General features: G+C 45.6%; 1 non-coding gene across 1 annotated transcript; it reads right to left on the bottom strand.

Annotated features, from left to right (window-relative positions):
- Nucleotides 1-22229: 22229 nt before the first annotated feature.
- Nucleotides 22230-22333, bottom strand: LOC114905290. The gene has a single exon (XR_003796143.1). It is a non-coding gene; the product is annotated as a U6 spliceosomal RNA (small nuclear RNA).
- Between the last annotated feature and the right edge of the window lie 5028 nt (nucleotides 22334-27361).

Below are 27361 nucleotides of genomic sequence, written 5' to 3'. Positions count from 1 at the left end.
GATTCCGAGTTTGCTCTCTCTTTTTCCAGCAGTAGCCCTGGTTTTGTTTGGGGATTTTCTCCGCCGTAGCTTAGCCATAGTTTAGGGGTGGATACGTGACCCAGACCTGAACTAATCAGCGAATCACATTCGTGCAACGTGAGCACGGGACCCGAGCAAAGCCGCAGAAAGATGAACTCCATCTCCTCAGCGCCGTCTGCCAGCCTTTCTGTTGAAATTTTTTTCTTTTTCTTTTCTTTTCTTTTAAAAATTAATTTTTTAAATTGACCTATAGTTGGTTTACAATGTGGTGTCTGTTGAATTTTAAATTCAGATACAGCGTTACTTCTCACTCATCCATATTGTGTGATTATTCCATTTTTATTGACTTTCTGTCCTAATTTCATGGCTGTATTACTTTTACTACCAATGATCTATTACTGCCTAACTAATTACCTCAAAACTTAGACAACAAAAATCACTTATTATCTCTCACAGTTTTCTTGGGTCAGGAATTCAGACAGGGCTGAGCAGGGATGGCTTGTCTCTGTTACATGAGGTCTGCGGCCTCAGCTAGAAGACTCTGAGGCAGAGGACCTAGAATCATCTGAAGTCTTACCACTCCCTTGTCTGCCCATTGATGCTGGGGCCAGCTCGGGCCAGCTGGGGAGGGGTGCGTGCTGTTTGCCAGGCCTTTCCATGTGGCCTGGGCTTCCTCCCAACATAGTGGTTGGGTTCCCAGGGGAAATATCCCCAGCTGTCAGGCAGAGGCTGTATCCTTTTTATGACCCAGCCCCAGAGGTCCAACAGCATCCCTTCTGCTGGACTCACCGGTTACTGGCTGGGCAGTCAAGACCCCTCCGCCACCCAGATTTAAGGATTTAAGGAAAAGGCATAGATCCCACTCCATTCCCATTGTGAAAAGAGCATGTGGAATGGGAGAAATATATAATTGGGAAGTGCAGTCTGTCTCAATGGCCCATTATCCTTCATTATCATTCAGGATTTTTATTCCAGTTTTTTTGGTTTGTTTGAGTTTGAGTTTATATTTTTAGTTTTCTACTGTTCCCTACCTTATTCCTGTTTCCCCCAGTCAGATCCATCCTTGTGTAAGGACCTGGGAACTGCTGTCCTGAGCCCCTCACGTGGGTGGAAGCCACCAGGGGCTGCATCTTATGAGGTTTATGGGCAGCCCTGCATCCTAGTCTCTTTCCTCTGTTTGTTTTATTCTCTTTTGTGTTGGAAGCTTTTCTCAGATGAGTCTGAGAAAATGTGTGGTGGGTTCTCAATTGTGCGATGCTCCTTAGCTGTCAAGTCTCATCTCTAAGTGGGGCACTGAAAACCTGATTTTAAGCTCTGTTTTCATGGGTGGAACTTGAGGCTTCACCACAGGGTGCTGGGATAGCAGGCCAGCTTCTTGGTTGGGGGAACCCCCAAACGTCAGTAGCTAAAGGTCTTTTCTCTCTGTTCAGTTTCTCCAGGGAACGATCCTTAAATTTCCTGCCCAAGGGGGATGAGCCTGACTAGTTACATTGCAGGAGTCAGATGGGATACGGAGGCCCTGCATCTCCTGCTGGGAATGCAGACCCTCATTACTCTCCAGGTTTTCCATCAAGAGCCTCACTTCACCCTACCTTGTGTCTGGCATCCCTGAGTCAGGAGCATCTCTGGTTCAAGTTCAACTTGTCCAGAGAATAAACCTCCATCTCCTGCCAAGGTGGGGCAGCACAGGTTAGGTTCGGGCTCTGGGTGTCCTACTGTTCCTTTATCTGACTTTCAGCCAAATTGTCTGAATGTTTCCTGTGGCTGCTCTAGCAAATTACCCCAAACTTGGTGGCTTAAAACAACAGAAATTTATTCTCTTACAAGCCTAGAGGCCAGAAGTACAAAATCGGTTTCACTGGTCTAAAATCAAAGGGTCAGCAGGCTACCCTCCCTCCAGAGGCTCTAGGATAGAATCCATTCCTTGCCTCCTGAGGTGTGCTGGTTGCTGGCGTTCGTTGGCTTGTGGTCACATCATTCCAATCTTTAAGGACACCATCTTTAAACCTCTCCGTCTTCATATGGCCTTCTCCTCTGTGTCTGCGTCAAATCCCTCTCTGCTTCCTCTTATAATTACATCTGTGATTACCTTTAAGGCCACCTGGATAATCCAGGATAATCTCTCCATCTCAAGATCCTTAATTTAGTCACATCTGCAAAGACCCTTTTTTCCAAGTAAGGCAACATTCACAGGCTCCAGCGATTAGGACCTGATATCTTTGGGGGCCATTATTCAACCTGTTACACCCTGTCTTCAGTCCCATGTCCTTACAGTGCCTGCTTCTGTCCCTGGTGCCTTTAATGTCTTTGGAATTTCTGGAAAGGGTGAAGATTTGCTTTGCATTGCCCTGCCCCCCACTGCTGCAGGGACTTCCTCTTCCTCTGTACCTTCCTCTGCTCTTGTAGGTCAGTACCATTCCTTCAATATTTATCCTTATTCCAAAAAATGTGTTGATGTCTTGCTGTGGTCTGAATGTTTGTGTCCCTCCAAAATGTATTTGTTGATATCCTAACCCCCAAAGATGATATTATTAGGAGATAGGACATTGGGATATGATTAGGTAGTGCAGATGGAGCCCTCATGAGTGGGATTAATGCCCTTTGTAAAAAGAGGCTCCAGAGAGCTCCCTCGTCCCTTCACCATGTGAGGATACAATGAGAAGTCTTCAACGCAGAAGAAAACCCACACTTGACCATGCTGGCCCCCTGACTGCTGACTTCCAGCCTCCATACTCTGAGAAGTAAATGTCTGCTGTTTATAAGCCACCCAGTCTGTGCTATTTTGTTATCCTGCCCGAGTGGACTGAGACACAGCTCTCCCCTGCAGCAGACACACCCCCTTCTCCTTGTTCTCTAGGTCCATCTTTGTTTTAGTCCTTGGATGAGTTTCAGGTGTAAATAAACACGTGTGTTTAATATACAGGGTTTAACCTAATATCTCTCCAATGTTTTTTTTTTAATTAATAATTTATTTATTTTTAAGTTTCACTGGAGTATAGTTGATTTACAATGTTGTGTTAGTTTCAGGTGTACAACATAGTGATTCAGTTATACATATACATATATTTATTCCTTTTCAGATTCTTTTCCCATATAGGTTATCACAGAATATTGAGTAGAGTTCCCTGTGCTATACAGTAGGTCCTTGTTGATTACCTATTTTCTATATAGTAGTGTGTGTATGTTAATCCCAAGCTCCTAATTTATCCCTCCCCCGCCCAGAAGTTTGGTAACCAGAAGTTTGTTTTCAAAATCTGTGTGTCTGTTTCTGTTTTGTAAATAAGTTCACTTATATCATTTTTTAAAATTAGATTTCACATATGAGTGATAATCATATGAGATTTGCCTTTCTCTGTCTAACTTACTTCGCTTAGTATCATAATCTCTAGGTCCATCCATGTTGCTGCAAATGGCATTATTTCATTCTTTTTTAATGGCTGAGTAATATTCCAGTGTATATATATACCACATCTTCTTTTCTTAATTAATTTTTATTGGAGTATGATTGCTTTACGATGTTGTGTTAGCCTCCACTGCACAGCAAAATGAATCAGCCATACACATACAGATATCCCCTCCATTTTGGACTTCCCTCCCATTTAAGTTACCACAGTGCATTAGGTAGAGTTCCCTGTGCTATACAGTATGTTCCCATAAGTTGTCTATTTTATACATAGCATCAATAATGTGTATATGTCAATTCCAGTCTCCCAAGTCCTCTCACCCCACCCCTTCCCCCCTTGGTATCCATATGTTTGTTCTCGATGTCTGTGTCTCTATTTCGGCTTTGCAAATAAGATCATCTATACCATTTTCCTAGATTCCACATATATGTGTTATTATACGATATTTGCTTTTCTCTTTCTGACTTGCTTCACTCTGCATGACACTGTCTACGTTCATCCACGTCTCTGCGAATGACCCAGTTTCATTCCTTTTTATGGCTGAGTAATACTCCATTATATATATGTACCACATCTTCTTTATCCATTCCTCTGTTGATGGACATTTAGGTTGCTTCCATGTCTTGGCTATTGTAAATAGTGCTGCAGTGAACATTGGGATGCATGTATCTTTTGGAATCATGGTTTTCTCCAGATATATGTCTAGGAGTGGGATTGTTGAATCATATGGTAGTTCCATTTTTAGTTTTTTAAGGAAACTCCATACTGTTCTCCATAGTGGTTGTACCAATTTACGTTCCCACCAACAGTGTAGGAGGGTTCCCTTTCTCTGATGATTTTAAATATTTTTACAAATAGCTTCATTGCTTCTTCCATTTGTTACAATATGATATGTTTGTTTTCAAAATGGTCTCATACTAGGGGCAAGTAGATAGACTGGTAGAAATCACATCTCTTACCTAAAATCAATGGTCAAAATTTGAGTCCACCATTATAATGTTTTCAAAGCATATCCCAAACATGATGGCATTTGGTCCCTACATACTTCAATATGTACCTCTGAAAAAATAGACCTTTTCTTATCATGCCAATATCACATCTGACAAAAGTGTCCCTAATGACCTGATATCCTCTAATACCCAGTTCATATTCAAATTTCCCTGATTAGCTCAAAAAAGATCTTCTTACAGTTGATTTATGGGAATCAGAACTCAAACAAGACCACACATGACCCTTGATTGTTATGCCTCTGAATTCTGTTAATTAAAGCGGCCCCTCTCCCTTTCTCCATGCCATGGCCTTGTGGAATCTCCAATGTTAAAAAGACACATAAGAAACACCTTTATACGCCCCCCACTATTTCAAAGTGGCTTGGAGAGAGTCTAACAGGTGGCACTAGTCTTTGCTAGAAAGGCTGTGGATATGACTTGGAGTCTAGCAGAATCAGCTGAGGTCGTCCTCATATCAGACTCCAGCCCTACACATTTTGTCCCCACAGCATCCCCTGTACCCTGAAATACAGACTTTTTGAAGAGGCATCTGTTTTCCTCCAAGGGTCTGGAGTAACCCTATCCAGGCAAAGTTATCTTTGGATCAAATGGGATCCAGGAGAAGGAAGGAACCCAAAACACCAAATTCCTTCTTCAGGGGCCATGGTACCCAGGGGACGCCCTTGCAACACTCCCTTGAGCTGATGTGCAAACTGCTTTTAAAGAAAAAACAGGGACTCCCCTGGTGGTCCAGCAGTTAAGACTCAGTGCTCCCAATGCAGGGGGCCCGGGTTCGATCCCTGGTCAGGGAACTAGATTCTGCCTGCCACAACTAAGACCTGGTGCAGCCAAAGAACGAAAGAAAGAACATTGAAGAATCCTCCGCTTGAATTCTTATTTCAGGATATTACTGAAATAAGTATGAGGAAAGGGAATTTGTTGCGGGAGGGCGGGGAGCCTTTATACCTCCTTCTTATATGTGGGGATTTGCCCACTGCATTGGTTTCCTGGAGCTGCTGTCACAAAGGACCACAAACTAGGTGGCTTAAAACAACAGAAATGTATTCTCTCGCAATCCTGGAGGCTAAAAGTGGAGAGCAAGGTGTCAGCAGTGCTCTGCTCTCTCTGAAGGCCTTAGGGAAGGATCAGTTCCATGCTCTCTTTTTGCTTCTGGTGGTGGCCAGCGATCCTCCGTGTTCCTTGCTTGTAGACACATCACCAAATCTCTGCCTCTCTCATCACACGGCCTTCTCCCTGTGTATCTCTCTGTGTCAGTTTTCTCTTCTTATAAAGATACCAGTCATTGGATTAGGGCCCACCCTAACCCAGTATGACCTTATCCTAACCACTTATATCTGCAAAATCCCTATTTCAAATAAGATCACATTCTGAGGTTCCAGGTGGACGTGAATTCTTGGAGGACACTATTCAACCCAGAGGCCCCACACTGAGTCCGATTGGAATACAAAAGATATGGAGCCCACCTACTTCTATAGAAAAAGGCAACACCTGATATGCACTTTCCCAGTCTTCCTGTGAGGTGCACACAGGTGTGTGACCTGGACTTTGCCGGTGGACACCTCCACAGAGGATTTTGTATCTGGAGCTGGAGCTCTTTTGTAAAGAAGCAGGGGAGGAGAGATTCTGCCAGCTGGTCATGTGTATTTGTCAGCTTCTACTGTGTTAACAAATACCCCCAAAATCTCAGTGGCTTCCAACAGCAAATGTGTGTTTGTCATTCACGGTTCTGTGGATGGGTTGTTGGTGTACTGCATCTTGGCTGGTTTCTCTTCGGCGCCTATGGGCTGGGCTCCAGGCTGTCAGCTGGGGTCAGAAGTGCTTCACATCTTTCTCGAGCTCGTGCTGGAGAAACAGCAGGTCCCTGGAGTAGTCAAGAGCAGGGCAGAAACGCTGCTCAGAAAGGGCACACAGTCAAGTTGCCCACATTCCATGGATCAGTGCAGGTCACACAGACAAACCCAGAGTCAGCAGGGCAGGGAGGCATGGGGCGGAAGAGAGGAGAAGGACTCCGTCCTGGAAAATAGCAGAATCTATCACACCAGGGCAGCATTGTCAGATGCTAGATGGCAGCAGTGTCCTTTCTGATCTGGTTCTGGGCTGTGATCCTGCCGGTGTTTCTGGCCCAATTTCTAATCTTTGGTCAGTTCCTTTTCAGCTTCAATCAGCCGGAGTGGCTTCTGGGGCTTGTAGCTCAGGGTCCTGAATGAAAGACAGGACATTAACTCCTCCCTGGACTTAAATGTGGTTTGGTGGTCGCTGGCCTAGTGTCTCTCTGTCCCAAGCCCACCCATCTGCCTGCTCTGGGGATGGGACTCTGAAAACCACATTCCAGACCTTGCCAGATGGCTTTCTGATGGGTCCAGCCCATCTAGAGAAAGGCTGGGAGGGAGGAATGGAGAAGGGACATCTTTCCTGCTGCCTGAAGCTCTTGTCTGCGTTGTCTTGGAACTGCGGTTGGTCCCAGCCTCCAGATTCCTTCAGCACCTCCAAGTCCGCTTCCTTGTGCCCTCTCCCATGTACCAGCAGCAGTGGGGCAGTGGCCCCTCCTCGGGGATGTCTTTTGACACGGTTGATTGGTGCCTGGATTGTCTCCAATCACTGTCCCAGGTTGGGGGCCTTCAGCTCGAGTTTGTCATTCCCCAACTAAGTACAGCCATGGGGCCTCCTCCCATCCCTCTCTCTGGGTGGCCAGGCGTGCCCTTGGGGCCCCTGGGGTCCTGGAGCATTTCAAGGAGGCATCCTCAGTGCATAGTCGCTTGGGGACAGAACACAGTCTTGTGGCATCACTGGGTGTTGTCCCTGCCAGAAGCTGATCCATTCTGCGTGCAGATGACAGAGGTGTCTGTATCCAGAGCCTCCCGGGAGAAGCTGGTGAGGTTCCAGCAAGGCCCCGGGCGGGCGGGCACTCAACAGCGCCTCACACTCAGCCCTTCCCGCTTAATCCCTTCACACAAAAGCCCTAGTCTCTCTCTCTCTTTCCTGGTAGAGCCTGATGGGCCAAAAAAAACTGGACAATAAATCATTACCCATTGAAAAACTGGTTACCCTTGCCCCGAGGGCTGGAAGGACTCATTTTTTCATCTACTACTGGGAAAGGGAAGGGAAATGTTCAGAAGTATTTGCCCCCTGGGGCATGTGCTTGGGGCTGGGGGTGGGGAGAGACTCCCTTCCTAGACTGTGTTGAATCCTTCCAAGGCAGGGAAGAAAAACAAAACTGTTAATTTTTCATATTTAGAAAGTTCACGTGCTTCCCCAGCTTTTAAATGAAAGTAAACTTAACAATACAAACAGGGCTTCCCTCGTGGCACAGTGGTTAAGAATCCGCCTGCCAATGCAGGGAACACAGGTTCAAGCCCTGGTCCGGGAAGATCCCACACGCTGCAGAGCAACTAAGCCCCTGCGCCACAACTACTGAGCCTGCACTCTAGAGCCCGTGAGCCACAGCTACTGAGCCTGCGTGCCACAACTACTGAAGCCTGCGTGCCTAGAGCCCGTGCTTCGCAACAAGAGAAGCCACCGCAGTGAGAAGCCCATGCACCGCAACGAAGAGTAGCCCCCGCTCGCCACAACTAGAGAAGGCCGGTGCATAGCAACAAAGACCCAACGCAGCCAAAAATAAAATAAATAAAATAAAATAAATTTAAAAAAATACAAACAAAAGCTCATGAACTTCAAATTAACATTAAATCAGCGTGATGGATGATGCTTTACCGACATTGGGTCACTGTGAATCACTGGTGTGCGGTTTAATGGGAGGAAGATGTATTTTCAACTTGACTTTTTTTTTGGGGGGGGCAGGTAATGGACTATTATTTGAGTTACTGACAGTATCAATGTTGATTTTTTGGGGGGGGTTGAATAATAAACCCCTTTTTAACCGCCTATCCATTATTTTAATGAGCCAATCAGTTTAATTGTGCACCCTGCCAAACATAATACAGGAAATATTTTGAAAGCATTTAGTGAAATTCTTTTATTGTTTATTTCTACCACACTTAACTGCTAATGCGTATCGTCACTAGTTGGATGGAAAGGAGATGAGAGCTGCAAAATCCATCATCTCGCAGGACCACCCAGTTCTCTTGCCATCTTTCTCTCTTTGAACTCTAGTGAAATATTTGCCTTCAGTGATACAGCACACTGATTCATCTGCCATGAACGTGACCTTAATCCAAATGGAAAAGCAAGTTTAAAATGGTGAAGTGGTGCTTGGTTCTGGGGTGGTCATCGAGATGATCCAAAAATGAAACCACAACTTTCAAAACTTTTGGTAGAACCCATAGACCCCCAGTAATATGCCTACAGACCCCAAGATGAAAAGCACCACCTGAAAATAGATAGTTAGTGGGAAGCTGCCGCATAACACAGGGAGATCAGCTCGGTGCTTTGTGACCACCTAGAGGGGTGGGATAGGGAGGGTGGGAGGGAGACGCAAGAGGGAGGAGATATGGGGATATATGTATATGTGTAGCTGATTCACTTTGTTATAAAGCAGAAACTAACATACCATTGTAAAGCAATTATACTCCAATAAAGATGTTTAAAAAAAAAAGTACAGTAAAACAAAACAAAACAAACTTTGCTTGAGGGAGCAAATTAGAAATACTTTTCATAAAAATGAAAATTTTGTCATCTTGTAAAAAACCGTCAAACAGTAACAAAACTTCCTTACATATTTCTGGCGTTCATTCACTTCTGCAAAATCTCACAAATAAAAATATAAGATGGAGCTGGAAAAAAGAAAAGAAAAGCACCACCCAGGGTTTCATGGGGAGAAGAAAAGAGAGATTTCTCAGTGGCCACATGCATGGGCCCTGGAGACGTCCTCTGCTGACCTGCAGAAACAGCTTGGGAAGCCTTCAATAGATGGAAGGGCCTGGGGGTGAGTTTCCAACGACAAACGCAGACAGCTCGTATACATTCAAGGAGGAGGCTTGATGCAGTCCTGGTCAGAGTGAGGTTCCTTCTGGAAGTAAACAACATAAGATATGATTGCCTTTCCTCTGTGCTTCTTTGTAACTTGAGCTGCAAATGTCCCCAAGAAGTCTGACATGAGTATGGTCTGAAAAAAAAAAAAAGGAAAATAAACAGTTAACAATGCTTACCTCTGGAAAGTAGGAAGGAAGTAGTTAAGGAACTTCCTTTCTACCCTACTATATGCATTTTTCACATAAGCATGTATAATTTATTTTATAATTCATTTTATTAAATAATAAAGAGTGCCTCAACTCTCCAAGACCAATACTGTCCAGAGTGACAGGCAACCACATATCTTGGATTTTCTGACTCAGCTCCAGTCTGTTCTTCTTTCGATGAAGTAACTTTCCTTGATTATACAAGTTAGATTCATAGTAGAAAATTGGGAAAATACAGTAAAGTGGGTAAGAACCAAACAAATTCCTACTAGTCAGAGATAATCATTACTAACTTAAAAAATTTTTTGTTAATTGAAATACAGTTGATTTACAATGTTGTGGTAGTTTCTGGTGCACAGTCAAGTGATTCAGTTATACATACATACATACAGATAGATGTATGTATGTGTATATATATATATATATATATATATATTCTTTTTCAGATTCTTTTCCATTACAGGTTATTATAAGATATTTAATATAGTTCCCTATGTTATACAGTAGGACCCTTGTTGTTTATCTATTTTGTATATAATAGTTTGTATCTGCTAATCCCAAACTCCAAATTTATCCCTCTCTGTCCCTCTTTCCCATTTGGTAACCATAAGTTTGTTTTTGAAATCTGAGTCTGTTTCTGTTTTTTAAATAAGTTCATTTGTATCATTTTTTAGATTCCACATATGTGATATCATATATTTGTCTTTCTCTGTCTGACTTACTTCACTTAGTATGATAATCTCTAGGTCCATCTGTGTTGCTGCAAATGGCATTATTTCATCCTCTTTTTACGGCTGAGTAATATTCCATTGTATATATGTACCACATCTTTTTTTTTTTTTTAACCACATCTTTATCCATTCCTCTATTGATGGACATTTAGGTTGCTTCCATGTCTTGGCTATTGTAAATAGTGCTCCAATGAACATTGAGGCATATGTATCTTTTCAAGTTAGAGTTTTCTCCGGATATATGCCCAGGAGTGGGATAGCTGGGTCATACGGTAGCTCTATTTTTAGTTTTTTTAAGGAACCTCCAGACTGTTTTCCATAGTGGCTGCACCAATTTACATTCCCACCAACAGTGTAGGAGGGTTCCCTTTTCTCCTCATCCTCTTCAGCATTTATTATTTGTAGACTTTTAATGATGACCATTCTGACCATTCTGATGTGATACCTCATTGTAGTTTTGATTGGCATTTCTCTAATAATTAGTGATGTTGAGCATGTTTTCATGTGCCTGTTGGCCATCTGTATGTTTTCTTCAGAGAAATTTCTACTTAGGTCTTCTGCCCATTTTTCGACTGGGTTGTTTGTTTTTTTGTTATTGAGTTCTATGAGCTGTTTGTATATTTTGGTAATTAAGCCCTTGTCGGTCACATCATTTGCGAATATTCTCTCCCAGTCTGTAGGTCGTCTTTTCATTTTGTTTACGGTTTCCTTTGCTGTGCAAAAGTTTATGCGTTTGATTAGCTCCCATTTGTTTATTTTTGCTTTTATTTCTATTGCCTCGGGAGACTGACCTAAGAAAACACTACTATGGTTTATGTCAGAGAACGTTTTGCCTGTGTTCTCTTCTAGGGGTTTTATGGTGTCATGTTTAAGTCTTTAAGCCATTTTGAGTTTATTTTTGTGTATGATGTGAGGGAGTGTTCTAACTTCATTGATTTACATGTAGCTATCCAGCTTTCCCAGTGCCACTTGCTGAAGAGACTGTCTTTTCTCCACTGTATATTCTTGCCTCCTTTGTCAAAGATGAATTGACCATAGGTGTGTGGATACCACTAACTTTTCAAAGTATTTTCCTCCACTTCTTTGTGGTAAAAATGTCCTTTCCTTGAATACAGTTGTAATCACGACTTGCCGTGAGGGCAACTCAGTAGACTTTTTTCCCCCAAGCAATATTATGACATAAGCATCTCTCCCATGGTTCAGTAAAGACCAGGAGATCACTAACATTTGAAAATATATTCTGCAGATTCTGTCTTTATCAATTCATTGCCTAAATTTAAAAAAAAATGTTTGCATTGAAAGATAATCATAGTCTCACAGGAAGTTGAAAAAATAGTACAGGGAGTTCCATGTACTCTTAACTAGCTTCCCCTAATGGTGACATCTTACACAACTACAGTACAATACCAAAACCAGGAAATTGACATTGGTACAATGTACAGAACTTATTCAGATTTCACCAGCCTTTTCACACGCTCGTGTGTGCGCGCATGTTTTTATTTTCTTTATTTTGTAAACATTTAATTTTAATTATTTTGGCTGTGTTGGGTCTTTGTTGCTGTGCGCGGGCTTTCTCTAGCTGTGGTGAGCGGGGGCTACTCTTTGTTGCGGTGCGCGGGCTTCTCATTGTGGTGGCTTCTCTTGTTGCGGAGCATGGGCTCTAGGCGCGCGGGCTTCAGTAGTTAGTTGTGGCACTCGGGCTTCAGTAGTTGTGTCTCGCGGGCTCTACAGCACAGGCTCAGTAGTTGTGGCACACGGACTTAGCTGCTCCGCGGCAGGTGGGATCTTCCTGGACCAGGGCTCGAACCTGTGTCCCCTGCATTGGCAGGCGGATTCTTATCCACTGCACCACCAGGGAAGTCCGTGTGCACATGCTTTTAACCTCAATTTTATTTGTAAAGGTAGAGAAACCTAAGGCTCAGATTGCTTTAGCCTCTGCCCGAGCTGCCCTGCTGCTGAAGCTGGCATATAAACCTAGGTCTGTCTGATTTGAAGCCTGCATATTTCTCACTTATTCTGAGGGGTGGAAGGAGCATCGGGAGACAAAAAGTTTTTAAAGGCACAGCTGAAACATCGAAAGCTTAAACAGTATCTGAGGATTAGTATCCAGGAGATCCAGGCGTTGTTCCAGTAAGATGTTGGGGAAATCTTTTACTTCTCTATTGGCTTCAGGGTCCTGATCATAAAGTAGGAGTGACCCCCGCAGCGCCCTCCTCCTAGAGCTGCTGTAAGATAGACACAATGCCCACAGAAAGACAAGTGTATCACACACACACACACACACACACACACACACACACGCACACACACTGTTATTTTAATCCCCAATTTAGTAGCCCTCCTAAAAATGTTCTGGATGGGAAAACTTTAATAGAAACTTCTGAATCTGGAGTTAAAAGATTTAAGTAAATCGATTATAGTGTAGTTCCATGTGACGCTCATTTGAATTGTGGAAATCCGAAATAATGGAAGAATATGAAGAAAGCCTGATACTATGCCTCATAATTGAAATACAGAACCCCACCCAATTAAAATATTAGTCAAGAATCCCTTCATTTCAAAAGTGGTGAGACTGGGTATTGTACACCGTTCATGACATTGCCACAGGGTGGCGCCACTTCAACAGGTAAACAAATACATAGGCTGCGTCAACAGTGTGGGAACCACAGTGGTGTGAAGGTGTATTGGGACTCTGAGTTCAAGTGGTCTTGGAAAGGCTGAGGCTGAACAGTGCATTAACGTTGTGATCACTTTTGCAGAAAGGTTAGCTGAGATAAAGTGCTATGAAGAAGGCCAGTCACTGTGATAGCTCTTGCTATTAATTTATGTGTGAGAGTTCTGCAAAATATTAGAGATGGTGCAGAGAGCAAAGGTCCAATGAAAGCACAAGACTACAATGGTTGTAAAATCTGTGCTCTGAGGATTGTGCCCCCAACTTTAGAATTATTCGTGTGGGAAAATTATTCTTAGACTACTGAGTTTTAAATAATGCAAATCTCTAGAAGCCCATCATTGTCATGAAATATGATTGATCAGATTCTGATCCCTAGGAGTAGATCAGCTCAGCTAGAAAGGAAGTTCTGCTCTCCCAACCTGGCCCAGAAAACCCAATTGCCTCCAGGACACAAGTGAAGAAACACACACTTTTTGCTCCATTTCATGTTAGGTTGTGCTTATTCTCCTTCTCTTACTTAATCCTTATAACTCTACCTGGTTCTAGTACCCACCCAACCACCCCGATGGCTGATCTTCTGTCAGTGCCTTTTCCTTCCTTCAATAATGAGGAAAACAAGGCTCAGGGAGGTTAAGGAATTTGCCCAAGACCCCACAGCTGACCATCAGTGGAGCTGGAATTTGAACCTAGGTCAGGTGATACCAAAGCCTGCTTTGTTCCTGTGCAACAGGGTGGCTCTAAGCTATGCTTGTGCTGCACCATCAAAAATTCAGCAGGAGCGGACTTCCCTGGTGGTCCAGTGGCTAAGACTCCACGCTCCCAATGCAGGGACCTGGGTTCGATCTAGATCCCGCATGCCGCAACGAAGAGCCGGTGCAGCCAAATAAATAAATATTTTTTAAAAATTCAGCAGGAATAAACAGGTGTCTGTCTTTGATGGAGGCGGAGGGAAGGTATTTCTCAATAAGATATAATTGCTCTTTCGTAACATATTTCAATGTTCAAAGCGTTCTTGCACAGGATGATTTTGAAGATTGTTTAGATGGAAGCAGTCATTCCTTTTCTCCAGACATAATGCCGCTATCTGTAGTTCACATAGCAATGGCGTGTCTATCAGCAAACCTCTCAATCAGTGATTCACTTGCGAGATTTTATTTTAGTTGAGTCAGCAGCCTTTTAGTTTCCTGGAGTCAAGGAGAGGTTGATGTAGGCGGGGCAGAAAGGGTAGAAAATTGTGACATAGCAGCAAGGCAGAAACGGCAAGTGCTTCCCAATTCTATGGGAAATCGTAATGTTATTTTTTCCATCCACTCACCAAACACCGATGAGGAAGAAGAAAGCATGAGACCCTGGATAATTTACTCTTATTTGCCAGATAACAGCATCTGCCTTATAAGATCAGCATTATTCTGGAAGTCGGGTGGCTGTGTTCCTGATTAAATCGAAGCAGAAATGCAATTGAATTGCTTAAGTATGATGCTAGGGGACATACATAACACGTTTTTCTTTTCGAAATGCTTTTACATCCGTTATCTTACTTTATCTCTGCACAGCCTCCCTGCCTTGAACAAACTTTTATTATAGCACTTATCGCCCTGTAGTTAATGTTCAGTGTATATGTCCATCTCTCCCGCTGGTTTATGACCTTCTTCAGGGCAGAAATCCTGCCGGATTTATGCATCTATAAAGCTCGAGCACTAAAGTTAGGGTTTGTTTCGTTGCAAAAGATAGAAACCCACTGGATGCAATTTAAGCAAAAAAGGGGCTTTGTTTCAAGGATCCCCAGGGTAGGGGTGCAGCCACTGCCCGGCAGAACAGGAACCAGGCTCTCTGGCGATTCCTCATCTCTTGCATCTGCCTCATTAACACCTCCTCTCTGCAGAAGTATCTTTCACTCCTTTCTGGTCGCCTCGGCTGAGAACTTGGCTGCCAGCATCTCCTGAGTGGAGATGTAACTTGTCCAGCCCTGAGCCAAGAGCCTTATCACTCTCTCTGTCCCAACCTCGCCAGTCTCCAGGAGTCAAGACCCTGATTGGTCCAGCCTCGGTGAGGTGTTCACCTCTAGCCCAATCAACTGCGAGCAGAGGGGTGTGGTTCAATCTGGGGCCCAGGTTGTTCCTAAGGTAGGGCATCCCGTGGGGCAGGAAGGAACAAAGCACAGTTCTCTGAAAACAGTGTGAAGGGGCGGGGCAGCTCAAACTATAGGGGGCCTCGTCTTCGTATATACTTAGTGCTCTGTAAATTCTTACCGACCTGCCTGGCTCTACGTGCTGCAGAATACTGGCCTTCTTTTAGTTCCCCAAACCCACCGAGCTCTTTCTGGACTTCAGGCTTCAGGATGGCTCTTCCTCGCCATCATCCCCGTGGCCTGGCTAACTGCAGCTCCTCCTCTGGATCTACATTTGGATTCACCACCTCTTCATCAGATGGCCTTTCCTGACCCCTCCCAGAATATGCTGCTCTCTTTCTTCAAAACACTCATCACCTTGCAGTTACTTGTTTAATTCCTGCCTCCCCGCCTCTCTCCCCACAAAGACTCTAAGTTCCAGTGTTCCCAGGGGCCCCAGTAGCTCCCGGCCCAAAGGGCAGCCCTACAACTTGGATGTGGGGCAGCAGGAGCGTTAATGCCCCGCTAGGCAAACCTTTGACCAATGGGAGGTGGGAGAAGGGGATAAATTCTTACCCTTTTCCCCTCAGTGGACTGTCCTGAGATGAAGTTTATGAGCTTTTGAGAGGACAGTCCTGGAAGACGAAGCACCCTGATATTGTCAGTGCCTCCTTCTCGCCCACCTGTCTTGTCGAGGGACAAGGATTTCTGCTCTCTGGAATTGCACTCCCTGATAAAGGAGTAGCGAAAGCCTTTGCCTCAGGCTCTGCTTTCTGGGGAACCAGGCCAAGTCGCTAGCTCTGGCCGGCACACATGAAACATTGAGTGTATTGGCTCTGCTTTTCTCCACTTTAGTCGTCTTTTTTTTTTTTTTTGCCATGCTGCGCTGCTTGTGGGATCTTAGTTCCCCAACCAGGGATCCAACCCGTGCCTCCTGCAGTGGAAGCTCAGTGTCCTAACCACTGGATTGCCAGGGAACTCCTCAGTTTTCTTCTTATTCAAGCTTTCTCTGAATGCAGGCCAGGTTGCTACCCCCAACTCCAGCTTGCTCTCATGAAAAGAATGCTTCTTACCTCCTGGCTTCACCTTGAGTCCGGAAGCTGACCCTCATGGTCTCTGACCGGCCCAGGTAGGGTCACACGTCTTCCTCTGACCCAGTCTCTGGGGGCGGGTGAGGTCCAAGCTTCATCTCCAGGTATTCTCGTCTTTCAGATTTCAGGAGCAGTGATGATGTGGGCAAAGAGGCAAGACGAGGCCCAGGAAATGCCAAATTGGGTTTGGTGTTGGGTAGGGGAGCAACACAGATGCAGACGGCAGGGAATCTATGAACCCTCTCCCCCCGTCCAGTACAGACAGGAGGAGGAGAGATCTGGGCGGCCAGCTCTCCAAGCAGTCAGCTGGGGAGGCCAGAGCTGGGGCTGGCCAGGCTCACTTCCACAGCGGGCTGTCCCCAGAACAGGCTCTGCAGTCAAGGCCCAGGAGCAAAGCTCAGGCCCCTCCAACCCTGATGCCCAAGGTGGCACTGGCCGTCTCTACTCCACGGCACCATCAGGTCCTGTCTACCCTAGAGCTCTCAGACCAGAGCCTTCCCAGGGGCCCAGAAACCCCACTACCAATCACTGGGTTCAGACAGAGCTGGGAACCCCAGCCTGGAGGTTCCTCATTCACCACAAGCTTTCAGCCAGCTAGATCCTCCCCCTTCCCCGGGGAGACACTACCTTAGGTAAGTCACCTTCTAGAGGACAGCCAGAACTTACCCTGAGACCGGGCCAGAGGCTCCCTCTGGGCCACCTGCTCAGTTACGGGGTCACCACCCCACACTTTGCAGGCCTTCTGGGCCTCAGTGCTGCTTCTCTTGACACTCTTATTCCCACTGTGATATGGAGTGTCTGCAGTTTCATGGGTCCTGGGGCCCCATGGAGTTAGTTCTCAGCCCCCAATTCCTAATGAGAAGTGTCAACACTCACAGAGCACTTAACCATACCAGGAGCCATCTAAGAATTTCATGATTCTCAAGTTCTGGCCACACCAAGCTACTGTTCCCCATTCATGTCCTGCACTTTCTTGTCTACAGATTTGCACATGGCATTGCTAGAACGACTTCCTTTGTTTGCCTTTCTTTGTTTCTGCTTGGTGAGTTCATCCTTTAAGATCCACTTCAAATTTCGCCTCCTGCCTTAGTCATCTATCGCTGTGTAACAAATCACCCCAAAACTTTGCAGCTTAAATCAACAAATATTTATTATCTCCCATCATTTGTGAGGGTCAAGGATCTGAGAGTGGCTTAGCTGAGTGGTTCTCGCTCAGGGTGTCTTATGAGACTGTAGTCAAGCTGTTAACAGGGCTGCGGTCTCCTCTGAAGGCTTGACTACCCACCTCACTCGCCTGGCTGTTGGCAGAAGGCTTCAGTTCCTGGCCCCCTGAGCTTTTACCATAGGGCTGCTCATGACCTGGCAGCTGGCTTCCTCCAGAGTGAGTGATCCAAGAGAGCAAGACAGAGGGGACCCAACACGGAAGCCACAGTCTTTCGTAACCTGTGCTCAGAAGTTCCCTATCGTGACTTCAACTTTATTCTATTGGCCACACAGACCAACCCTAGTGCAGTGTGGAAGGGAACTACACAGGGATGTGAATACCAGGAGGCAGGGCTCACTGGGGCTGTCTCAGAGGCTGCCGGCCACCACTCCCCCGTGCGGTCCTCAGGGGATCGGCAATTCGAAAGTACTTCTGTGAAGCCTGTGTCATGGATGTTTTGTCTCTCTCCCAGATGGCAAACTCCTGGAGGATGGTTACTAAATCTTATTCAACTTCCCCTTCCTTTTTAGCCCCACATATCCTCTAATATAGAGTATATATTCAATAAACCTCAAATTAATGCTGAATGCATGAATAAATGAGTAAATAAATGAATGAATTAGTGATTCTCTAGGTGGATAGTTCAAGACTAGAGGAGACAGCATGAACTATCATATGATTAATTTCCCCTGTTTCCTGCCTCAAGATACCTAAGGAGTTGGTGGCTCAGAGCTCGCTTCCTTTTCCTCTGGTTACTTCTCCTTCCCCAACACCCCAGACTTGCAGCATCAGAGGGCTTGCTCGCCATCTTGGTATAATGATGGCCTGCCCTCTCATCACAGCTGATTGGACCAGGGCCGAGCACCTGACCCAAGCTGGGCCAATGGACTCCAAGGAATTTGAAATTGGACTAAGAGAGGCCAAGCTTCAGTCTGGCTGGTTTCTTGTCAAGAGGGAAAATCTGGAAACTGTTGGCAGTAGCAGTTCTTTGATCCATGGACTGGGGAGCAGAGAAAGCCAATCTGCCTCAACAGGAGACAAGAGTGCAAATAGAAGAGTGAGAAGGAGGAGAGAGGGGAAGGGTAGCCGAGGTTGCAGAAGCTCTCAGTTCCTGCTTCCAGTCCTATCGGAAACCTGGCTGCAGCTCCAGCTTGGTCCCCATGAGATACACATATATGTATACGTATTTTTAAATTTTTACACAATTTTTAAAGGTTACTTTCCATTTACAGTTATTACAAAATATTGGCTCTAGTCCCCGTGTTGTAAATATATCCTTGAGCCTGTCTTACACCCAATAGTTCGTACCTCCCAATTCCCCACCCCTATACTGCCCCTTCCCCTCACTTATATTCTTATAATAAATGGGTTTAAGCAATGGTGTCCTGGAGCTGGTTCACACTAGCTCCTGAAAGCTAATTGTACATCTTTCTCCATGACATCACGTTGGGAGCTCGACATAGGCCACAGCTGCAGTATTTACACCACAGAAATTGGCAAATGCTACAAATCAGTGTCCCCCGCTAAAAACTGGTTATTAAACATTAACAAGCACATTGATGGTTTTAAGACAATTCCAGGGGGTTTCCGTAACATACAGCCCAAATAGTCTTTCTGACTATATCATCGGGGCAAACTCCTACTCATGCTTCGTGACCCAGTGCATCTCCCGTGAGAAGCCTCATCTGGTGTTTGTGGGAAGCTGATTCTCTGTGTACTCACATAACCTAGGAGACACCATTAGACAATGCAGAATTCTGAGGGCTACGTGACATAGGCCAGGCGTAAGACAGACACCCCTCCTAGGCAGTAATTGCCTATTGGCCTTGGAGTGAAGTCCAGGCTCCTTATCACGGCAGAGGCTGTTCCTCTGAGCAGGGGCCCGTGCCTTCCTCGCATCTCGCTCCTGCCCACACCATCCCCACCCCATCGCCACACCCTGACCTCCTCAGCCTTCTCGATCTCTAGCCCATAGTCTCTACCCCATGAGTTGTCAATCATTCGGAGAATATGATAAAGGTCATGGACCTTCACCCTGGAGGAAACACACATACAGACACACAAAGATTTGCATATAGTTTCAGGGGATTCATGGACCAAATAACTTCTTTTCTCTGAAGCCCTTCCTGACTCCTACATCCTGTGTGCCCTGCTTTACCCCAAACATACCTCTCTCTTAGCACCTTCAGTGCTCTTAAACTTATGTTTAGTTTTGAGCCTTTTGCCACACTGGCTGCTCCTTGGGGAAGCATCTATCATTGCCTTATTTAGAGTACATGAGTGACCGAGGGATGGCTGAGGTGTGTCCTAACACCCAAGTTCTAATCATGAGATCAGGGTGTAGCTACAGACACAGCCTACTGTCTAAGCACAAATGTGCGTCACTGAGGCTGGCGTCAACATTGCTAAAGGGAGAAGATGCCAACCATAGACAGATTGAGACACACGCAGAAAGTGAGAAGCAGGCACTGCTATGGCTGGTGTATTCCCAGCACCAGTGGGGCGAGGCGTGGTTAGGGGCCTGGGGGGTGTCTTGGGCAAAGGAAGAGCACCCCAAGTGTGGTACCATGGGAAAAGCCAGAACTCTGGGTCTCAGAGATCTAGGTTCCGATTCTAGCTCTGTCACTCATGGCTTGTGACTGCGAGCACATTACTTTGTCTCTCTGAGCCTCAGTTTCCTCACCTGTCAAACCCTACTTTATTGAGTCACTGCTAAGATTCAAAGAGATGATCTGTGTGATGTGCCTGGGACACAGGAGTTGGTCAATAAAAGTTAGTGTCCCCTTTTCCTGTACTCCTCTCATGTTGGTCACATGCAACAGAAATCAACTCTGTTTAACTAAAGCAAAACAAAGAATTTATTTGTAAGAGTGGCAGAGACTGCTAACTGTCCCCCAGTTCCTGTTATCCCTTTCTAACATGGTAAAGTAATTTTTAGCTAGGTACATAGTTGCTTAGCTAACTACTACATTTTTTTCCGCCAGCTTCCCTTGCAGATTGGCACAACCTGGTAACAATGTTCTGGAGAGTGTGATGTAACCAGAAGTGATACGTACAACTTCCAGGTCATGTCCTTAAAGAGGGCAAAAGGTGACAGGTCCCGTTACGTTTCTTCCAAAAAAAAAAAAAAAGAGAGAGAGGGCACATACTCACCTCTTCTCTCTTTTCTTCTGTCCTTCTGGCTGGAACAGGGGTGTGCTGGCAGGAGGTGGAGCAGCCACTTTGACCCATGAGGTAGAAGCTGAGTGTTGAGGATGCAGAGAAAGAAGACAGAAGGAACCTAGGTTCCTAATGACTTAGTGGAGCAGAGGCACCATACCAGCTCAGACTTTTTTTTTTTTTTTTTTTTTTCGGTCCGGGGGCCCCCCCCTGTTGTGGCCTCTCCTTTTGCGGAGCGCAGGCTCCGGACGCGCAGGCCCGGCGGCCAAGGCTCACGGGCCTAGCCGCTCCGCAGCATGTGGGATCTTCCCGGACCGGGGCACGAACCCGTGTCCCCTGCATTGGCAGGCAGACTTTCAACCACTGCGCCACCAGGGAAGCCCCCAGCTCAGACTTTTAAGGGCAAAAGAATTAAACTTCTATTTGTTCAGCCATAGTCAATCTTAGGGTTTTATTATAGCAGCCAAACCTATACTCTATCAAGTACTCTGTGCTATAGACCATATACCGCTAAAATTTGTATGTTAAATCCTATCTCCCATATGATGGCATTTGGAGGTGGGGGCTCTGGGAGGTCAAGAGGACAGAGCTTTCACGAATGGGATTAGTGCCCTTATAAAACAGACCCCAGAGAGCTCCCTTGTCCCTTCTGTCACGTGAGAACAGAGGGAGAAGACGGCAAGCAGGCTCTTGCCAGAAACAGAATCTGCCAGTATCTTGATCTTGGACTTCCTGACCTCCAAAACTGTGAGAGAGAAATTTCTGTTGTTTATAGGACACCCAGTTTATGGTATTTTTGTTATAGCAGCCAAATAGACTAAGATACTTAATAAACTATTAAGGTGCTCATGGTCTCCAAAAAAGAGCCAGACAAATGCTTACATTGTTTTGACTTTGACTATTGTCAGCTTGACAATTATCTATTTGACTATTCGGTTGACTCTTGTGTTACTTTGATATACACACATCATTTTGCTTTTTTGAATATTTCCTTACATTTGGCACAAGATGTTCCAGGCTCATCTTGTAATTTCCATGCCTCAGCCTTGGACTCAATCATTTGAATAATGAGTTTTAGTGGTTTTGGTGGAGAATGGTGATTAGAAACCGTGACCTGGGGACTTCCCTGGCTGTCCAGTGGTTAAGACTCCGTGCTTCCAATGCAGGGGGTGAGGGTTCGATCCCTGGTCAGGGAAGTAGGATCCCGCATACCATGTGGTGAGGCCAAAAAAAAACAAAAAGAAAAACACCACGACCTGTGTGCTATGTATGCTTATTGATACAGAGCTGACACTGCTTCCAGGCTTTCTGGCAGATAGGAGTAGGAAATACATGTGTATATACATATGTGTGTGTGTATAGGTTAATACATGCATCTAATACAAATTCCTGCACCTATACATCCATTTAAAAACCATGAGTTTACACCAACATTTCTAATTCCAATTCAACGCTCAGGGTTTACTCTAGTCTTTTCCTCTTTTCTTTTCTTTTTCTTTCTTTTTTTTTTTTTTTAATAATTGTATTGCACAGTTAAATGTTACATTTTGTATACTTCAATTATTTCGCCATGCAGCTTATGGGATCTTAGTTCCCCGACCAGGGATTGAACCCCTACCTCCAGCATTGGAAGCGTGGAGTTTTAACCACTGGACCATCAGGGGAGTCCCCCCAGCCTTTTTTTTTTTTTTTTTTTACTATGGACCGCTTCACGAACTTGCATGCCATACTTGCGCAGAGGCCACGCTAATCTCTGTATTGTTCCAATTTTAGTGTATGTGCTGCCCGAGCGGGCACTCCCTCTTTTCCATCAGACGTTACTCTCTTCTCTGATGGTGAGAAACTGGATCCCATTGTCTCCACACTATTTCCATGTTTGCTTGGTCCACCTGTATGTACCAATCCCTCGACCACTCAGGTCCCTCCTCGAGCCTGGCCCTACCATGGCCCCAGCCTGACCAAGGGGAGGGGGAAGAGACCAGATGCACATCTTAAGATATTATCAATCCCTTTACTTCCCCCTGCTCGTCAAATAGCCTCCTCGTTACAATTTGGCCTCCCGTTTAGCTTGCTTATAGGTACAGAACGAAGTGACCTGGAGAAAACATTTCCCCCTTAACTCTGGGCCACGGGGAAGCTGAGATTGGATTGGCCTTCTGCTTGAAGAAAGAAGGTGCTAGTCAAAGGGCCTGGACTGCAGGACGCCTTTGAAGGAGGATGCTGGAAGCACGAAAACTGGATGCTTCTCCAGCAAGAGCCCTGGGTGGGGACTCCTATACTTACTGGGGAGCCCGGCGCCCAGGTAGCTGTTCTTCAAGAGCATCCAGCTAACACCCTTCTCGTCTTCTGATCCCATCCTCAAGTACAGCAGCAACCACAAAAGCGGCATCCCTGCCAGGCATTGTGCTGGTGGCTTTGCATGTATTATCTCTTTTTAGTCCTCACGGTAATATTAGGGGGAGGCGCTGTGATGGTCCTTATTTTACAGATGAGGATACTGAGTTTTGGAGACGTGAGTGAGGACTTCCCTGGTGGCACAGTGGTTAATAATCCATCTGGCAATGCAGGGGACATGGGTTCGAGCCCTGGTCTGGGAAGATCACACGTGCCGCAGAGCAGCTACGCCTGTGAACCACAACTGCTGAGCCCGTGTGCCGCAACTACTGAAGCCCGCGTGCCTAGAGCCCGTGCTCCTCGACAAGAGAAGCCACTGCAATGAGAAGCCCACACACTGCAACGAAGAGTAGCCCCTGCTCGCTGCAACTAGAGAAAGCCCGCGCACAGCAACGAAGACCCGACACAGCCAAAAATAAATAAATAAATAAACAAAAAACCAAAAAAAAACATATAATCTTAGAGAAGTGAGTGAACCTGCCCAAGGTCACGTGACAAACATCAAGGCCAGAGCTTGAGCCCTTGAAGTCCAGCTCCACCGGCTCCATTATCCTGCTCTGAGCCCTTGACCTCTCACTTCAGTGTTCTCTTGACCTCCACCTGTTGGTCTGACGCTACCCATGCTCTGGCTAGTTCTGTCTTTGTCCGGGAAATAGAGTCCTGGGCGCACAACAGATGTCAGTGCCAAGCTTTTTAAAAAGTACCACTGTGTGATATTTAACAGGTGCCCCCCCCCCAAAATATGTAACATACATATGTAAGTGATAAGACATAGTAATAAAATAATCCCCAGCCCGCAGACCTACCGCCCAGCTTAAACATATGCTAACAAGTGCTTTTTAATTAGGCTTAATTTTTTACATTTTTAGAGATCCTTTGTATTTTCAAAGTGCAAAACTTCTCTCAAATTAATCTCCTAACTGGAAAGCTGAATATCCCCTATAGATTAGCCAGCTCCCTCCTTTTTTCACCCTTTCTCTGAGGAGTGAGTCCTTGACTACTGTGTGTGTGTGTTTTTTCAATCACATTTCCATCAACAAATTCTGTGGGTTTTACCTTCAAAATACATCACAAATCTGACCACCCTGGCCTCCTCCCCTAATCCAAGCCACCGTCAAGGCTGGACCCCTGCAGTAGCCTCCTAGCCACTGTCCATCACGCAACCACAGTGAGCTTTAAAAAAAAAGAAGGAGTTAAATTATGTCCCTTTCCTGCTTGGTCCTGGCCCCTGGGACATGTTTGTCCTGCCAGCTCAACCCTGAATCCTCAGTGCTGACCTAGGGCCAGGGACAGAGTCCATGGTCTTTGCCATGGCTGACAAGGCTCCCTTCCATGGGTCTTCTCTCCACCAACCCCCCGCCCCCATTCACAGACCCTGTTGCTTCTGCCTGGAACACTCTTCCCCAGATATGCTCATGGCTCCTTCCTTCCCCCTGTAGGGCCCCTGCTCATTAGCACATTTGCCCCCTTTTATCACATTTTATAAGCATAGAAGAAATTCACATAAGCATAAAATAAAACCTACCTAAGCACATACTTTTTTTTTTTTTTTTTTTTTTTTTGGTACGCGGGCCTCTCACTGTTGTGGCCTCTCCTGTTGCGGAGCACAGGCTCCGGACGCGCAGGCTCAGTGGCCATGGCTCACGGGCCCAGCCGCTCTGCGGCATGTGGGATCTTCCCGGAACGGGGCACGAACCCGTGTCCCCTGCATTGGCAGGCGGACTCTCAACCACTGCGCCACCAGGGAAGTCCTAAGCACATACTTTAAAAAAAAAATCAATAGAATGTACAATAATTTAAGGGAAAAATAAAAGGAAATGAATATTTAATATGTATTTTAACAAATAGATGTTCTGGCAGCTCTCTGCACTTATACCTAGAGTTCTTATAAATGTGACAGCCACAAAGATACAACGTGTTGACTCAGATTCCACAGAGATGTGATTTCTTAAAACAGTGAACAACTCTTTGTGGAATCCCAAACAAAACGTAGTGTAACCTTCCTTCTGTGTACATAGTTCTTGAATTCCTGAAGGTGCAGTATGTGAAAAATCTGTGTACAAAATACTTGCTGCTTATTTATAAAACCAAGTTAGGTTCTAGGTTCATATAATTATAAGCAGATTTTTCACCTACATAGATGTCTGCTGGGATATTCCAGAGTGTCACGGAGGAGGTCAGTTTTCAGCCCCTCATTGCTTCATGTGTCTTGTGCATTGCAGGATGTCTGGTGTGCCTGCACCAGCCAGCTAAACACCTGGTATGCACCTGCCCGCCCCTATTGTGACAAGCAGAAAAAGCCCTGGAAATTGTCAAAGTGTCCGCTAGTTGGCACAAGAGTCCAGGGTGAGACCAGAGGTGGGCCCCCGTTTTGATTTTTCCTCTCCGCACACACCGCTCCTTGACCTTGTACAGTGGTCTACATTTTTTGTTTGTGTTGCTTGTGTCTGAGACCAGAATGTGAGCTGCAGGAGGGCAGGGCTTTGTTTCTTTCGATGCCACATCTCCAGTGCCCAGAACAACACCTGGCACATGGAGGGCGCTCAGTGAGGGAGTGGATACATGAGTGGTGTCCAAGATCACCCTAATTTCCATCCCTAGAACTCAACATTAAAGTGTGTGCAGAATCATCTCAGTAGAGAGGCTGGGAAAGGTTCTCAATGTCATGTATCCACCAGGCGTAAGGCCTGGGTTTTGAATACCAGGCACTCACCAGCCACACGCAGAGCCTCCAGGCTATATACCCCTCCTGATAGACTCTGGGCAGGACTGTGTGTGACCGCAGAAAGAAGTCCAGCTTAGGAGCCAGAGACCCGGGTTCAAGGTGTTGTTCCGCCACCCGTTTGCTGTGCGACTTTGGGCTGGGTACTTGGCCTCAGCCTCCTTATCTATGAAGGGCAGTGTGGTAGAACCAGTCCAAAAAGCTAATTTGATACGAGGCCACGTAAACAGACATATCTATCTCAAGGGAAGAGATTTTGACTCTGCCTTAAGGCAGCCAGGCAGACCTAGGTGGGCTCAGGTGAGCCTGGAGCAGGCTCAGAAGAGAACAGCCACCTGGAGGAAATGGGGCCATTCTGGCCTGGAGATAGAAGACCAGCCAGTGGGTAAGGGTGGGATGACTCTCTGCTCCTCCCTGAAGGGCAATCAGAGGACAGAGAGTCTTGTTGTGTGCCCCAACGATGCCTGGTACTCCTGACCAGGGGTCAGAGTCCAGGAGGGAGGTCAGTGCTCACACTGCAGAAGTTGGAAGAGAAGGACTCCTCAGGGTGACCTCAGCTTCCAGCAGGCTTTTAGAGTCCTTTCACACCAAAACGTTGGGGAGATGGTCCCTGATGTCTCTTTAAGCTTGAACACCCCCCACCCCTCAGCCCCCAACTGTCTGCTTCTTAAGGCTAAGATGCTCTTTTCTCTTTCCACTGGCCTTGAAAATCCATAAGGGACTTTCCTCAAGGACACCAAGGAAGAAGCTGCTCTGACCTATTCCATCAAGCCTTCTGGGGCCAGGCCTGCCTGGATATTTCTGGCTCTCTCAAAAGAAAACAAACATTTACCCACTAATATAAGCAGGCAAAATCTTTACCCAACAAAACAAACAAAGCCAGCTCCTCTAGGACATGCCCAGCTTTCTTAATCCGGCATCAGGGAGAGGACCCTTGGCATCCAATCAACATGGATAGTCCCACTCCCAGGAGAATAGAAGGAACTAACCCCAGGGGGCAGATGAAGGTCACATTCACAATGAGAGGGCTTCAAATGTTGGATGGGCTCTTCATGGATAGGGTTAGATACACCTGGGTAAAATACAGGAGGCCTAGTTACATTTGAATCTCAACAACAAATCCTTTTTTAAAGTATAAGTGTACCTCACAGCCCATTTGGGACATACTTATACCAAAAAATTATTCATTGTTTATCCGAGATTCCAGTGTAACTGACTTCCAATAGTTTTATTTGCTTGATCCGGCCACATTTGGGGGCTGCACGTAAATACGGTAAACAACTGGGGTCTGACTGGTGTCTTAAAAGGGAGTCAGCACCTGTCAAAGAAGGACTTCGTGCAGGTAACTCAGAGACTTAGTACCTGATGTCATTTACATATGAAAACTCAGCCCCTTTGCACTAAAAAACAGCTGAAAAACTGAGAAGGCTGCTTCTGAGTAGGTATTACCATTTTAAAAGCTGCCCAGGAAGTTTGAAGTCAGTTGCAGCCTTTGGGAAATAGTTTTGACTTTTTGATACTGAAGGAGTTTGAACCCATTATTCCCCTCATTTCCAAGGACAAAATCATAAGTAAGCTTCAGGGATAAAGACATTCATCCAGAACTATCTATAATAATTGCTAACACGTTCATGGCAGTGCTGTACGTAAGAGAATTGCTGAATCCTCACAATAAGATTGAAAACCAGAGAATAGCTCAGGTCCAATAT

Source organism: Monodon monoceros, unplaced genomic scaffold (genome assembly GCF_005190385.1).
Source record: "Monodon monoceros isolate NGI ecotype Baffin Bay Population unplaced genomic scaffold, NGI_Narwhal_1 Super_Scaffold_21, whole genome shotgun sequence".
NCBI classification, from domain to species: Eukaryota; Metazoa; Chordata; class Mammalia; order Artiodactyla; family Monodontidae; genus Monodon; species Monodon monoceros.
The sequence above is the reverse complement of the archived record's forward strand: the minus strand, read 5'-3'. Positions and strand labels throughout refer to the sequence as shown.